At 43.7% G+C, this 17,275-nt stretch overlaps 1 pseudogene; it reads right to left on the bottom strand.

The window, feature by feature from the left end:
• Positions 1 to 381: 381 nt before the first annotated feature.
• On the bottom strand, positions 382 to 16,591 carry LOC145107491 (putative disease resistance RPP13-like protein 1; annotated as a pseudogene).
• Between the last annotated feature and the right edge of the window lie 684 nt (positions 16,592 to 17,275).

Raw genomic sequence — 17,275 nt, 5'->3', positions numbered from 1 at the left:
TGCATCTAATGAACGTCAAAGATGTTAGGCAACACAGGGGATCAAAACCAAAACCTTTGTCGGAGTGCTCCATTGAGAACGTCAAGGAAGTCAACGAATCACAATCACGGATTTCCAAACTCTCAACACTATTTGGACAACTAAAACTCTCCCGTGTGTTAGAACTATCAAATATCACTTGTTTAAGACTTTCCATGCTAATCCCCAAGTTAACCTCTTTGTCTCCTAATAATGATACCAAATTTTTACACTTACGTACCTCCAACTTGGGTGAACTCCCAACTACGAGTTTCAACACTGTTTTTGAACCTTTTTTCATGTGTAAAACCTGATGTGATGGTATCAAGCCAATCGACATTTCAGCTAGTTTTAAGCAATCTTTTATAGAAACCTCACGAAGAAGAGGAAACGATCTAGCAGATGTTTCATCATCATCATGACGACTAGTTGTCCATCTCTCGCAACCTTGCATATCTTCAAATTCCAAAACTTCAAGTGATGGAAATGAAATGCCAAGGAAAGAATCATCAGGTGCAAGTAACTCAAAACCCAGAGTCTTCACCTCATTCATCCCTTTAACAAACAACTTTTCAAGTGATGGTAGTTGTCCAAGTGTTGGTAAATGGTTACTTCTGCAACCACGTAAGGTAAGCTCTGTTAACCCATCAAATGCGGGATCAGTGATCCAACTAGGGAACATAGATCCCTTGTAGAAGACAATCCCAAGTTCTCTCAACTTATAATGAGGCCTCAACCCTTCAAGTACTTGATATTCAATCATCTCATTCCGAGAATCATCAAAGACATCACTCCACTCCATACGCAAATCATCAAGACCATTCTTTTGATGTAAGTTGGCATCCTTTGCTTGTAGTGGATGTATCACTTTTCAAGACTAGTCAAGAAAAGTTCGCCTTGAAGGTCCGATAAGTCCTTAAGCTCGGATATTTTGAACCCGTTGTCTCCTTCAATAATGACTTTGGTTAGAGTTTGCAAACCCGTCAATCCACCAATCCCTAAGGGCATATTCTTCAACTTTAGGGTATCACTTATGTCAAGATGTCGCCAGTTTATTAACTTAACAAAACTTTCTGGCAAGTCAGATAAGTGATGACAACCATGAAGTAATAAGCTTTGTAGGTTATAAAGGTCACTCACTTGTTCAGGCAACCATGTGATTGCAGTATCACTACAAGGATCGTACACTATGCAGACGACAATTTTGAGCTCTGTCCAGACGACTTGTCGTCGCTAAAGCCTATAGAGACGACATGTGGTCTGTAAAAAGTCGTCGGTATAGGTCCGTCGGTAAAAGTCGAAAATATCGTCGGTACAGGTGTCGTCGGTATAGCATAGTCAGTCCAGACGACATGTCGTCTGCAAAGGGTCGTCGGGATTGATTTTCGAGGAAATTAGAAAAAGTTTTATTCGCACCCTATAGAGACGACTTGTCGTCGGTAAAAGTGTAACACTATAGAGACGACTTGTCGTTTGGATAAGTGTGGTACATGATTTGCCACAAAGTTTGAGATAAACCTTGTCAACATTTTGCCATTTGTATTTATGAATCTATAGGTCCCCCCGACGCTATCAATTTCCACAGGTAAAGGTTGACCGTTGTGCTTGAACTTTTTTCGCATATTTAAGCATCTTCCTTTTCCACGCCGACGCGTCGAGTTTGCTACATTGACACATAGAACTAAAAATTTAGAAATTTAAAACTTTAAAAATATATCCAATATATTTAAGAAATTCATGTAACTTACAAGATTGACAACCCGTCGGTATCTTGCCTGTACGCTCATGTGGAGGTCGTTCCCCGCCGTCTCCTCCATGCCCCCTCGCAACATGTGTAGCCATCTGTTTAACAAATATTAGAAAATATACTAAACGTACTTTTAAAAAAAATAATAAACAATTTTAAGCAATCAAAATGTATAACAACCGTAACATACCATCAATCAGAATCATCACTAGAACAATATACATGTACAACATCATCATTAATAAATTCGTCATCGTTTATGAAATCGTCATCATTATCTGAAGAGTACGTATCACCACCATCATCATCATCATTAAAGAAACTATCATCGTTTATAGTAGGAGCCACACTTGATTCACCATCATCATTATTATCTAAAAAGTACATATCATCACCGTCAACGGAGTATGTATCATCATCATCATCATCACCTAAATCGACAGCCAAGGGAAAATCATTTGATCGAGTGTCATTCACCACATCTATCTCATTAACACCGATACTTGGATGATCCCAAAGTTTTCGATGATGAACATCTTCCACAACTCTCATTTGGACTCCTTCAGACCACAACATTTTCAACTCATCCACCAAAGGCCTCAAGAAAACATCAATGTCCTTTGATGGTGATTTAGGGCCAGGAATCAGCAAAGTTAGCATGAAAGAAGACTCTTCCATACATATCCATGGTGGTGTATTGTAGGTAGTTAATATAACCGGCCAAGTACTATAAGTACTATTAAAGTTGCCGAATGGATTAAAGCCATCAGCAGCCAAACCTAGACGAACATTTCTAGGTTCTTTAGCAAACTCTGGATATCTTTGATCAAAATCTTGCCATGACTTCCCATCAACCGGATGATACATCATACCATCTATTGAGCGTCCAGTATTATGCCAACTCATATCTTTAGCTGTGAATCTGGAGCTATACATTCGTCGAAGTCTTGGAGTCAAAGGAAAGTATCGCAACACTTTTTGTGGTACTTTCTTCCCCTTTGTAGTTGTGTCCACCCATCTACTCTCCTTACAAATCGGGCAATTTTGCATGGAACCGTTCTCCTTCAAAAACAAAGCACAATCATTTTTGCAAGCGTGGATCGATTGATATCCTAACCCTATCTTTCTCAACTTCTTTTTAGCTTCATAGTGTGAAGCTGGAATCTTGCTCTTCGGGAAAGCAGCTCTTAGTAACTCTACAAGTTGATCAAATGAACTATTTGTCCATCTATTGATCACTTTAATATGCAACAACTTTGCCAAAAAGTTTAAGGCAGACATATCGCTACAGTCAGGGTATAACTTGGTATTGAGCTCCTCAAACAAATCATCAAATTCGGGGTCTATACCTCGTCCCTCCTCGTCTATATTTTCTTCATTTGTATTTTGTTCCGCCATAACATCATCAATTACATCAAACATCTCATTACTTGTGGGTGTGTTTGTTCTTAGAGTCGAATTGTAGCTTAAATCCGAAGAACCGACATGTTTCTCACCGTGATAAATCCACGTAGTATATGTTTCTAGAAACCCAATGTCATGTAAGTGGGCATAAACCGTAGGCAAAACATGTCGATACGAATTCACACACGTTTTACACGGGCAACGCACTTTGCCTTTAGAGTTGACATGTTTCTCAGCAATCTTCATAAAGATTTTAAGACCTTCCAAGTATTTTGAAGAAATTTGGTTCTCTCTAATCCAACTCTTATCGATCGTCATCGTTGTTTCACTTTTAAAAATTATATTATATATGTAGTTATCGAAAGTTAGATTGTATTTGTGCTAGATAAATAAATATATACCCGAGAACGGATAGAGTATTCACAAGTATATAAAAAAATATATACTCGAGAAGTAAAAATTAGATTAATTGGATAGAGTATTCACAATGGTTATGAAGAAGAAACTTAAACTAAAAATCAACGATTCAACGTGTTTTAATAAGAAAATCATATTGATTTGATTTTATATTTAATTTAATTTAATTTTAATATTAATATTAATTTGATTTTAAAACTAATTTAATTTGATTTTAATTAATTCACCTTTACTTCATAATTATTTAAAATTACTAAAAGTATGTTGCTATTAATAACCTAATTAAGCTAAAGCCATAATGACCAACATTAAGTCACTAACAAAATTAAACACTTTGAAACCATATTAAACACTTTACAATACAAACAATAGCATCTAATTACATCAAATAACTCAAGATAATACTTTTTAAGGTAATGTTTCTAACTGTAACACCCAAAAATTCAAGCCAAATTTAAACTTTCAAAACATGTCGAATTTATCAAAACATTACAACTTTGTTTTCAAAATACATTTATATCAGAGTTTTCCCAGAAACATAACATAATAGGAGGAGCTGTACGATCATGCCTTCGCCTTGCCGCGATCCCCTGATGTACCTGAAACAATAAACTGAAACTGTAAGCCCGAAAGCTTAGTGAGTTACCCCCAAAATACTGATACACATACAGTCCACATAACCATGTCACACCATGACATATCATAACAAACTGAGCAGAATAGCACATAACGGGTCCACAGCTTTACAAACTGGAATACCCCTGGGCCCATAGTGTGAGTCTGGAATGCCTACCGGGCCCTCAGCTCACATCTGGATTGCCACCGAGCCCTCATTACGAGTCTGGAATGCCTACCGGGCCCTCAGCTCGTATCTGGAATGCCACCGAGCCCTCAGTACGAGTCTGGAATGCCTACCGGGCCCTCAGCTCGTATCTGGAATGCTCCCAAGTCCTCAGTATGAGTCTGGAATGCCTATCGGGCCCTCAGCTCATATCTGGAATACTCTAGGGTTTGTTGGCTACAGCACGGAGCAGTACAACCTCAACCCATCCCACATAACATATCAACATGTAACATATAATGCACATACAGACAATCAATCAGTATCACAGGTAGTCCTACAGACCTACCCTCTAGCGTATCAAACTAGCATGCATAACTAACTCATACTCAACATAATACAACTACTAGGATATCATATCCAATGGGCCGGCCTTGGTGCCTTAGACCCCATAGTATAGTGAGGATAACTCACCTCACAACTGTCGTCGGAAATAAGAAGGCTCAACTCCTGGGTCCAACACGAACTCCACCACCTATAGGTACCATACAAACCTTTTTCATAAATCTCCCAATTACCATAAACCATCAGAAGTCAACTGGTCAACTCTTGGTCCAAGTCAAAGTCCACAGTCAAAGTCAACAGTCTATGTTGACTCGACTCGTCGAGTGCAGATCACCGACTCGTCGAGTCCTTCCTGAACTCGAGAAGTCGTGAAATCCTTGATTGGCTCGTCGAGTTCCCTTTTTAACTTGTCGAGTTCATACGTGGCCAAGATTTGGAAGAAACCCTAGCCAACTCGCAGAGTCTTCTAACAACTCGCCGAGTTCAAGGCAATCTTCAACGAACTCGCCGAGTTGCTCAACCAACTCGCCGAGTTCACAGCTATGTTCATAGGACTCGCCGAGTCCAGCGTTCTACTCGCCGAGTTCATTCAGTCCTTTTTCCATACAGACCTGGTTTGAGCCATACAGCGGCTCCAAACCACAGATCTAGGCTTCTAGGGCATGCTTATCACGTAAAGTTGCAAACTTTACATGCATGCATAGCTTTAAGGGCTACAAATGTCAAAACTAAGCTCTTAATGGGGTTCTAAGCTCAAGAGGGACCTCAATCACGAACATAACTGAGACTTTACAACTCTAGAAGGTAATGAGGGTCCAGATCTGAAGTATAGTCCAACCATAAGGTTTCTCTACCAAGGATTTGGGGTTTTAGGGCTTAAAAGCAACAATTTAGGGACAAACAAGATCTAATAGATCAATAATCAAGATGGAAACTTTATTACCAGAATGGGTGACCACAAATGAATGTGTTCTGGATCTAAGTCCCCTTCCTTGAGCTCTTCAACCCCTTCCTTCTTCCACTTGCTCCAATGTGCACCAAAAGTCCCTTCACAAGGCAACAATCACTCAAACTCACCAATGGAGACTAGGGTTTAGATAAGGAATGCTCTGAGGGTGATGGAGGCTGAGATGGGGCTATAAGGACGTTTAAATAGGGTGCAAACCCTAATGATTAGGGTTTCCTCCTGACTGGCCTACTCGCCGAGTCCAGGCGTGGACTCGCCGAGTAGATCACTTAAAGCCCGCGTCCAATTCGACATCTACTCGGCGAGTTAGGGCTACAACTCGCCGAGTAGCTCTTACAAAAAGAAACATTTAATCAAATTAAATACGTACCAGGAACGGGGCGTTACAATTCTCCCCCACTTGTCTCAGACTTCGTCCTCGAAGTCTGCTGCTGCTGCATCTGAAAACAACTCCGGGTAATGCCCCCGCATCTCCTCTTCGGACTCCCACGTCCACTCTGAACCCTTCCGGTGCTGCCACTGCACCTTCACTAACTGAACCACCTTGTTCCTCAAGGTCTTCGCCTTTCGATCTAAGATCGCAACTGGTCTCTCGATATAATTCAGGCTGCTATCAACCTGAATATCCTCCATGGGTACTACTGCTGACTCGTCCACCAAACACTTCCTCAACTGAGAAACATGGAAAGTGTTGTGGATCTGGCTAAGCTCTGCCAGGAGATCCAATCGATAGGCGACCCGACCCACCCGGGCCAAAACCCTAAAAGGACCAATGAACCTGGGGCCCAGCTTGCCCCTCTTTCGGAATCTGATGACACCCTTCCAGGGTGATACCTTCAGGAGGACCATGTCACCCACCTGGAACTCCAACTCGGATCGGCGTTTGTCGGCATAACTCTTCTGCCGACTCTGAGCGATCTGCAAACGCTGTCTAACCTGCTGGATCTTTTCGGTAGTCTGCAAGACTACCTCCGTACTACCCATCACCCTGTGCCCAACTTCGCCCCAACAAACCGGGGTGCGACATCTCCGCCCGTACAACATCTCGAATGGCGGGGCGCCAAGGCTAGAATGATAGTTGTTGTTGTAGGCGAACTCCGCAAGCGGTAGGTGAGAATCCCAGCTCCCACCGAAATCAATGACACATGCCCGCAACATGTCCTCAAGGGTCTGAATAGTCCGCTCGCTCTGGCCGTCTGTCTGCGGGTGGAATGTTGTGCTGAAGTGCAATCGCGTCCCCAGCTCCTCGTGAAACTTTTGCCAGAAGCGGGAGGTAAACCTGACATCCCGATCAGAGACAATGGAGACAGGAACCCCATGGCGAGACACGATCTCCCGAACGTACAATTCGGCCAATTTCGCGGCCGATGAGCCCTCTCGTATAGCCAAGAAATGGGCGCTCTTGGTCAATCGATCCACGATGACCCATATAGCATCAAACCCCTTTGCCGTCTTCGGCAATTTGGTAATAAAATCCATCGTGATATGTTCCCATTTCCACATGGGAATCTCTAGGGGCTGCAGCTTTCCATGCGGCCACTGATGCTCGGCCTTGACCATCCTACAGGTCAAGCACCTCTCAACGTACCAAGCGATTTCCCGCTTCATGCACGACCACCAATAGCTCAAACTCAAATCCCGATACATCTTGGTAGCCCCCGGGTGAATAGAGAAATGAGACTTATGAGCCTCCTCCATAACCGTCTGCCTAACCCCACCCGTCATTGGAACCCAAACCCGACCGCATCGGGTTAATAGTCCCCGACTATCCTGCACAAACCGGGTGTTCTCGCCCTTGATCCTCTCCAGCTTCCAATTTTCCGGGCGGATGCCCTCAACCTGGGCATCTCTGATCAAACTCACCAGCGGAGAATCCACCGCTATCCTCATACATACCGCTGGGGTGGAAGACCCCGCTGACTTGCGGCTCAAAGCGTCCGCCACTACATTCGCTTTACCAGGATGGTAAAGGATCTCGCAATCGTAGTCCTTGACTGCGTCCAGCCACCTGCGTTGCCTCATGTTCAGGTTCGGCTGATCCATGATATGTCTCAAGCTCTTTTGATCCGTGTAAATGGTACAACGGACCCCATAGAGGTAGTGTCTCCATATCTTGAGGGCGAACACCACCGCCCCCAGTTCCAAGTCATGTGTAGGGTATCTCGTCTCATGCGGCTTCAGCTGCCGCGATGCGTAGGCTATCACTCGTCCTCTCTACATGAGGACCTCCCCTAAACCTGTGATGGATGCATCACAGAACACCACAAAATCCTCGACTCCCTCCGGGAGTGTCAATACTGGAGCCTCGCACAAATGCTGACGGAGGGTCTCAAACTCCCTCTGCTGCTCGGGACCCCAACGGAAATCCACTCCCTTCCTTGTCAGACGAGTGAGGGGCACTGCAATCTTGGAGAAGTCCCGTATGAACCTCCGGTAGTACCCTGCCAACCCCAGAAAGCTCCTAATATCTGAGGGAGATTTCGGAACCTCCCACTGCATAACCGCCTCGATTTTGGCCGGATCGACCAAAATCCCCTCCTGGTTAACGAGATGTCCGAGGAACTGGACCTCCCGTAACCAAAACTTACACTTCGAGAACTTGGCGTACAGTCGTTCCCGTCTTAGAACTCCCAACAGCTCTCGCAGATGTTCCTCATGCTGCTCTCGGGTCTTGGAATACACCAAGATATCATCTATAAACACTATGACCGAGCGATCAAGCATCGGTCTACAGACCCGATTCATCAGGTCCATGAACACCGCTGGCGCGTTGGTGAGCCCAAACGGCATCACCACAAACTCGTAATGTCCATAACGAGTTCGGAACGCGGTCTTCTCCACGTCCTCCTCTCTGACCCTGACCTGATGATACCCAGACCTCAAGTCTATCTTGGAAAACCAAGATGCACCCTGTAACTGGTCGAAGAGATCGTCTATCCTCGGGAGTGGATAACGGTTCTTCACCGTCAACTTATTCAACTCCCGGTAATCGATACACATCCGGTGCGAACCGTCCTTCTTCCGGACGAAAAGTATCGGTGCTCCCCATGGAGAACTGCTAGGTCGAATGAACTGCTTGCCCAGCAGTTCCTGCAGCTGCGATGACAGCTCCTGCATCTCTGGCGGTGCCAATCGGTACGGCGCCTTAGCAATAGGGGCCGCACCTGGCACCAGGTCGATCCTGAACTCGACCTGCCTCTCTGGAGGTATCCCTGGTAACTCCTCCGGGAATACGTCTGCGAACTCCCTGACCACCGGTATGTCGGAAACTGAAATCTGATCCCTGGCTCGCGTATCTACCACATACGCTAGATAACCTGCACACCCATGCTGAATGTACTGTCGTACCCTAGCAACTGAACAAAACCCTGATCCCACTCTTGTGCCCTCGCCATATACAATCAGTTCTCCCCCACTTGGGGTTCGAACTACTACTCGCTGCCCCTCACAGTCGATCATGGCACCGAATCGACTGAGCCAATCCATGCCTACAATCACGCATACCTCCCCCATGGGAATCGGAATCAAATCTATCGGAAATGACACCCCGAAAATCTCCAAGTCACACCCTCGATAAACTGAAGAAGCAGAAACCCCGTGTTCGTTGGCGATAGACACTCGCAACGGACACTCTAACTCGCCCACTGGCGCACTGAACTCCCTACTAAATGTCTGAGATACGAAGGACCGACTCGCCCCCGAGTCAAATAAGACCAAAGCAGGCAAGGAGTTCACTAAAAACGTACCTAACCACAGGTGCAACAGATAAGCATACAACAGATATAGGAAAACGAGATAAGGATAGAAACATACCAGCAACCACATCTGGTGCTGCTCTGGCCTCCTCCGCTGTAAGCTGGAAGGCACGACCCTGAGCCTTTGGAGGCTCTGACCTGACTGGTCTCCCATCCGTGATCCTCAAAGTAGCCGGCGCTGGAGCCTGCGCCGGTTTGGCGGCGAGTAACGGGCAGTTGGCCTTCAAATGGCCAACCTGATCACAATGGTAACATAACCTCATACTCTGAACTGGAGCGGCCTGGCGACAGTCTTTCGTGTAATGCCCCTCCTTGCCACACTTGTGGCATCCACTACCAGCTCGACACACACCAGAATGACCCTTGCCATACTTCCCACATGTGCGGCTCTGCTGACCCCCGGTCCTAGTATCAGCGGTCTTAGACCACTTCGGCGCCGGCTGAGAATGTGCCGGGGCCTGCTGCTATTCTCTCAACTGCTGTTCAATCTCCAACTCACACCGTCTGGCGGCCTCCTGCAACTCTAGAAGAGTATCACATCGCTGGGTAGACACAAACTGACGGATATCCGTCTTGAGCATGCTCAGATAACGGGTCATCTGGGCCTGCTCTGAAGCAAACTCCGGGCAAAACATCGCCCTCTCAGTGAACATCCGGGTGATCTCCGTCACCGACTCCCCATCCTGTCTCAAACTCAAAAACTCATGTGCCAATCGCTCCCGCTCAACCCGTGGAATGTAATGGGCGCGGAACATATCCCTGAACTGCTCCCAAGTAACAGCAGCTCTCTGATCATCAGAGTACGACCCAGTCGCAAGTCTCCACCAGTCCTTGGCCCCAGACCTAAGCAGGTTCAGAGCACACCTGACCTTCTGGTCAGCAGGACACGAGCAGGTGAAGAAACACCCCTCCACATCTGAAATCCACCCCATAGCCTTGATGGGATCCTGCGTCCCATCAAAAGTAGGGGGCTTCGTGTTATCGAAGTCCCTGTACTGAAAACCTCTACCAACTCTTCCTCTCGTCGCTAATACAGCTGATGCAGCTGCTGCGGCGGCTATCTCTGCAAGGGCTGCATAACGCTCATCAAAATACTCCACCATGGCGGTCTTGATCGACCCGAACATCTCCGGTAACTGAGCCCGGAATGCAGCAGCAACCTCATCATGCAGGATCTCTCGAATCCTGGCATCCAACTCCTCTGTACCCATCTGCACCACTGACTCAGGTGCTGTCGGCCCCTCCTGGCCTCTGTCCCCTGATCCTGATCCCGAACCGGATCCAGCCACGAAGCGCCTCGTCATCACCATTCTGAAACATATCACCAGTTATCAGATAATTCATATAAATCACTGGGAGCCAACTCCCTACTAACCCTAGGGATTGCGACTTACTTGACACGCGTATAGGTCCTGTGCTTTCAGTAGCATGGGCCCCTACTACCTTCCACACCTACCCATATTTGCCCCAAGTATCACCACAACACCCTAACAATATGCACAACATGGCGAGCGCTCAATCCTCACTCCTAGAGGAATGCTAAATATCTTATAACTGACCTCCCGGTCTCACTCAATCCCTCCTATCCATGAAACTTCCACCAACCCTGCAGCACTAATGTATGCTAGCCATGCATAACGCTGGACCCTATAGACTTTAGAATATCCAATCCTACCCCAAGCCCCTAATCAAACAAGAACAGAACATAAGGCCAAATCAAACATTCTCAGGCTATAAGATCTTAATTATGTACAACTGGGATGCATACATTAGACAAGTACAGTAATGATGTCAATCTCAAATAAAGGAAACCCTAGGCTAGCAGGCATCATGTATTCAGGCAATTCTATCATGCAATTCCTGAAGATCCCTAGCCTAGCACTAACATGCTGTTCTATCATATCGTATAATCAAATAACTTGTATGGTATTTTGGGGTCTACTTACTGGCTCCGGCTGATCGTACGCCCTGCATCCTCCTTTATTTATTTTGAAAACCTTTTTGAAAAATCATTTTGAAAATCCTTTCCTTGATTTGAGACTGGAGTCACACGAGTGTTCCTCCAATTCACTCAAACCAAGGCTCTGATACCAACTTGTAACACCCAAAAATTCAAGCCAAATTTAAACTTTCAAAACATGTCGAATTTATCAAAACATTACAACTTTGTTTTCAAAATACATTTATATCAAAGTTTTCCCAGAAACATAACATAATAGGAGGAGCTGTACGATCATGCCTTCGCCTTGCCGCGATCCCCTGATGTACCTGAAACAATAAACTGAAACTGTAAGCCCGAAAGCTTAGTAAGTTACCCCCAAAATACCGATACACATACAGTCCACATAACCATGTCACACCATGACATATCATAACAAACTGAGCAGAACAGCATATAACGGGTCCACAGCTTTACAGACTGGAATACCCCTGGGCCCACAGTGTGAGTCTGGAATGCCTACCGGGCCCTCAGCTCACATCTGGATTGCCACCGAGCCCTCAGTACGAGTCTGGAATGCCTACCGGGCCCTCAGCTCGTATCTGGAATGCCACCGAGCCCTCAGTACGAGTCTGGAATGCCTACCGAGCCCTCAGCTCGTATCTGGAATGCTCCCAAGTCCTCAGTATGAGTCTGGAATGCCTATTGGGCCCTCAGCTCATATCTGGAATACTCTAGGGTTTGTTGGCTACCGCACGGAGCAGTACAACCTCAACCCATCCCACATAACATATCAACATGTAACAGATAATGCACATACAGACAATCAATCAGTATCACAGGTAGTCCTACAGACCTACCCTCTAGCGTATCAAACTAGCATGCATAACTAACTCATACTCAACATAATACAACTACTAGGATATCATATCCAATGGGCCGGCCTTGGTGCCTTAGACCCCTTAGTATAGTGAGGATAACTCACCTCGCAACTGTCGTCGGAAATAAGAAGGCTCAACTCTTGGGTCCAACACGAACTCCACCACCTATAGGTACCATACAAACCTTTTTCATAAATCTCCCAATTACCAGAAACCATCAGAAGTCAACTGGTCAACTCTTGGTCCAAGTCAAAGTCCACAGTCAAAGTCAACAGTCTATGTTGACTCGACTCGTCGAGTGCAGGTCACCGACTCGTCGAGTCCTTCCTGAACTCGAGAAGTCGTGAAATCCTTGATTGGCTCGTCGAGTTCCCTTTTTAACTCGTCGAGTTCATACGTGGCCATGATTTGGAAGAAATCCTAGCCAACTCGCTGAGTCTTCTAACAACTCGCCGAGTTCAAGGCAATCTTCAACGAACTCGCCGAGTTGCTCAACCAACTCGCCGAGTCCAGCGTTCTACTCGCCGAGTTCATTCAGTCCTTTTTCCATACAGACCTGGTTTGAGCCATGCAGCGGCTCCAAACCACAGATCTAGGCTTCTAGGGCATGCTTATCACGTAAAGTTGCAAACTTTACATGCATGCATAGCTTTAAGGGCTCCAAATGTCAAAACTAAGCTCTTAATGGGATTCTAAGCTCAAGAGGGACCTCAATCACTAACATAACTGAGACTTTACAACTCTATAAGGTAATGAGGGTCCAGATCTGAAGTATAGTCCAACCATAAGGTTTCTCTACCAAGGATTTGGGGTTTTAGGGCTTAAAAGCAACAATTTAGGGACAAACAAGATCTAATAGATCAATAATCAAGATGGAAACTTTATTACCAGAATGGGTGACCACAAATGAATGTGTTCTGGATCTAAGTCCCCTTCCTTGAGCTCTTCAACCCCTTCCTTCTTCCACTTGCTCCAATGTGCACCAAAAGTCCCTTCACAAGGCAACAATCACTCAAACTCACCAATGGAGACTAGGGTTTAGATAAGGAATGCTCTGAGGGTGATGGAGGCTGAGATGGGGCTATAAGGACGTTTAAATAGGGTGCAAACCCTAAGGATTAGGGTTTCCTCCTGACTGGCCTACTCGCCGAGTCCAGGCGTGGACTCGCCGAGTAGATCACTTAAAGCCTGCGTCCAATTCGACATCTACTCGGCGAGTTAGGGCTACAACTCGCCGAGTAGCTCTTACAAAAATAAACATTTAATCAAATTAAATATGTACCAGGAACGGGGGGTTACACTAACTTAACATAATGTATACATGAAGTTTGTTTGCTAGTTCTATAAGGTTGCACATAAACTCAAATTGTAAAGATCTTATAGCCTTCTATCATCACTTTTACTTGTAGATAAGTAAAATATATAACATTGTATGCACATAGAAAGCAAAATGTGGCCAATATATAACATTGTATGCACTTAGAAAGCAAAAAAGCAAAATGTGGCCTTATACCCTGTTTTCACATATTTAACATTTAGACATTTAAGATTTATGCAGCATTATGGTGCATAAACAAATGCATATACATATCATGGTTTATTGAAAAAAAAAATCTGTCACTGTGGTAGTTAACAGGAAAAAGAAATCAATATACTAACCTCAAAATCGGTATTAGAGATTGGTTAATCACTGGAAATCCTTTTCTATGGAGCACTTGAACCTTTTGCTGGCCAATAGATAAATGGGGCTTAGATTTAGGGCTCCAAATTATTACAAATCAAGCACCAAGTTATTACAAATTAAGAAGCAATGAAGGACCAAAACACTTACCTTTATGGTGGACGATGAACTCGAGTGCTGGAAACACCCTGCGATCGCCGACGACCTTGAGAGAAAAATGGATTTGGTCTCGACTGCAAACAGAAAGCTGAAAGGGGTTTTTGTTACAGGGAAACACTATACAGACGACATGTCGTCTGTATAGGTACCCCAATACGTCGTCGTTTCGCTTCACGTGATTAATAAATAAAAGAAAATTAAAAAAGGATTTCACGCGGATCGGTCCCACCTTTCCAGACGACATGTCGTCTCTATAGCATAAGAAACGACATCGTTTTCCAGTTTCTGTAACAAGGATAATAAATAAATCGAAATTAATTTTAAATCACCCTATACCGACGACATGTCGTCGGCATAGGATGACAAAAACGGTGGCGTTTTGACTTCCTGCTACAAAGAATTAAAATAAATCGAAATTATTATTTTAGACACTTTTCCAGACGACATTTCGTTTGTAAATATTTTCGATACACCGCCAACAATTTCATGTTTCCCGCCGAGTTTATACAGACAACTTGTCATCTCTATGGCTCTTCTGGTCAAAGGAAGGGAGTCAACGTTTGAAATCCCTGTACGGACGACATGTCGTCTGTATAGGTCGACTTTTGCCGACGACATGTGTCGTCTGGATAGGAGTCGTCTGCATAGCACAAGATTCTTGTAGTGTATGAGAAAAATTGAGGTACCTCAGATGCTTAAGACTGCCAATGGATTGTGGTACCTTTGTGATTACATATTTAGATAAGCTTAACACCCTTAAGAATGATGGTTTAGAAAGTAATTTATCGATTACTTTGTCTGATGGGTAACTATGCTCTCGAAATGACAACAATAAGAATGTCCGCAAGCATCTGGCTCTTTGTAATTCGTTGAGCTTTCTATATGATCTTCCTCCCGAACCTATAAGTGAAAAGTGACGAAACTTCTCAAAAGTTTCATTCATCCCGGATACATCCATGTTATCATCTAATCTAAAGAAAAATTCTCCTGCGACACTTGTGGTCAAGTCGTTTACAAGGTCATGCATTGCATAACCTAATTTGTCAATTGTTGAATGCTGAAAAAACAACCTTGACTTTAGTTCTTCAAAATACTGATGACCCAAACTCTCCTTTGACTTGTTCCCTTTTGATCCAGACAAAAATCCTTCTGCCATCCATAGCAGGACTAAATCATTCTTTCTAAAAACATAGTCTTTGGGAAATAATGAGCAGTATGCAAACAATAGCTTCAAATGTGAAGGGAGATGATAGTAGCTAAGTCTTAGAGCTGGAAGAATCTCACTTCCATCATGTATATCCCATATCTCACTATTCAACAGCTTTCCCCATTCATCACCATTTCTACTTGTCTTCAAGACTCTCCCAAGTGATTTCAAAGCCAAAGGCAATCTACCGCATTTTCTCACGATACCCTCACCATGTAATCTAAGGCGTGTATGTTTCTCAAAGTTTTTCTCACCAAGGGCATGTTGGGCAAGTAAAGATAGAGCATCTTCATTTGACAAAAGCCCAAGATCGTAACTTTCATCAGAATCCATCACCGATGCAACCCCGGTATTCCTTGCTGTGACCATAATTTTACTCCCATGTCCCCCTTGAAGAGGGCTTTGGAGGAGCTCCCACTTACTATGGTCTTCGTTCCAAACATCGTCTAGAACAACAAGGAACCTTTTCTTATTGATTTCTTTTTTGAGGGCCACATGAAGGTCATTAAGAGTAGAAAAGCTTTTGTTCTCCCCACCTACACCATCAAAAATAGCCTTGCAGATATTAAACACATTGAATTCTTCTGAAACACAAACCCATGCCATGAGTTCAAAATGCTCTATCACTTTCTCCTCGTTGTACAAAACTTTCGCAAGAGTGGTTTTTCCTATCCCACCCATACCAACTATGGATACTATCTTTACATTTTCATTATTATCCAACAACTTCCCCATCAATACCTCTTTATCGCCTTCCCTACCTATGATTTTGGACTCATCAACCAATGACGTTTGCTCCAAACGTTTTTCATTTGACCTTTCAAGATTTGAATTCACATTCAAACCCAGACCGATTTTCACCTCAACAAGATCAAGTAATCTGGTTGTAATCTCATCCAGCTTAGAGCTCATCTCACGACCATACATAAAGTTGGGAGGACCAAAATTAGTATAACAATTTGCAAAGAACTTCAATACCTTATTAGTGTTGGTGCTATCACGAAATTCTTGATTCAACTTGCGTAACCCAACATCAGTTGCCAAATCATCGAGTACATCGTCTATGTCATAGGCTAAATCTTGGAGATCATTCAGCCACAATTGAACAGCTCTCTCTTTTATCTGCTTATGGCCTGCATCAGTAAGGACAGCTTGGATTATGAGCAAGGTTTTCTTCCATTTCTTAAGCTTAGAATCGATTCCTTCAGATTGAGCCAGCTTCATCAAGTCACCAGAGAGCAGCTTCTCCAACAGCACTGTGATGACAGCACTAACAACGATTTCAGCCATTTAGATCTGGAAATGGAAAAGGACAAATTGTTTAGAGATTTCAGAGGAATGCAAGGATGGAAATTTGCAGATGGAGGAGCAAAACGGATAGACTGAATGCAGTGTGAATCTGAAATCTCATAGCATTGATCCTTGTACAACTTTTCTCACTAATTACACTTTTCAAAATATTTGGAATCTCATCTCACCAACCATTAACCATTTTATATTATTGATTAAAGTTATAATGAGGGTTAATGCTATGAGATTTCAGATTATTTTATATAAAAGTTGTTTTTGTGTTTCATGTTTACTCGGTTGAGCATGTTTATATACAATTTCCATGTGCACACATGTGTTTCGATTACAAAATCCGATTTTCAGAATTTATGTTTTGATGTTTGTTTCAGCATTTAATTACTTCCAAATAAATTTTAATCTCATTACTGTTTATCCTTGCTCTACGTGTAGGTAACCCATGTGTTTCTTTTGTATAATCCAAGTTCACCTGCAGCTTTTTGTTTTATTGTTTCACCTTTACTCGATTTCAATGAAATTTTATATCTAAGTTGGATGGACCAATAAGTTTCTTGTTTTCACATTCAATATATAAATAATATTATAAAACCCATCAATATGACAACGGTTTTAAGGAATCTAACACCCTCGCCAACATAAAATAATATACAAATAAGGCAAATTCGG

The sequence above is a fragment of the Lactuca virosa genome, chromosome 1 (genome assembly GCF_052849685.1).
Source record: "Lactuca virosa cultivar CGN04683 chromosome 1, Lactuca_virosa_CGN04683_v6, whole genome shotgun sequence".
In the NCBI taxonomy this organism is placed as follows: domain Eukaryota; kingdom Viridiplantae; phylum Streptophyta; class Magnoliopsida; order Asterales; family Asteraceae; genus Lactuca; species Lactuca virosa.
The sequence above is the reverse complement of the archived record's forward strand: the minus strand, read 5'-3'. Positions and strand labels throughout refer to the sequence as shown.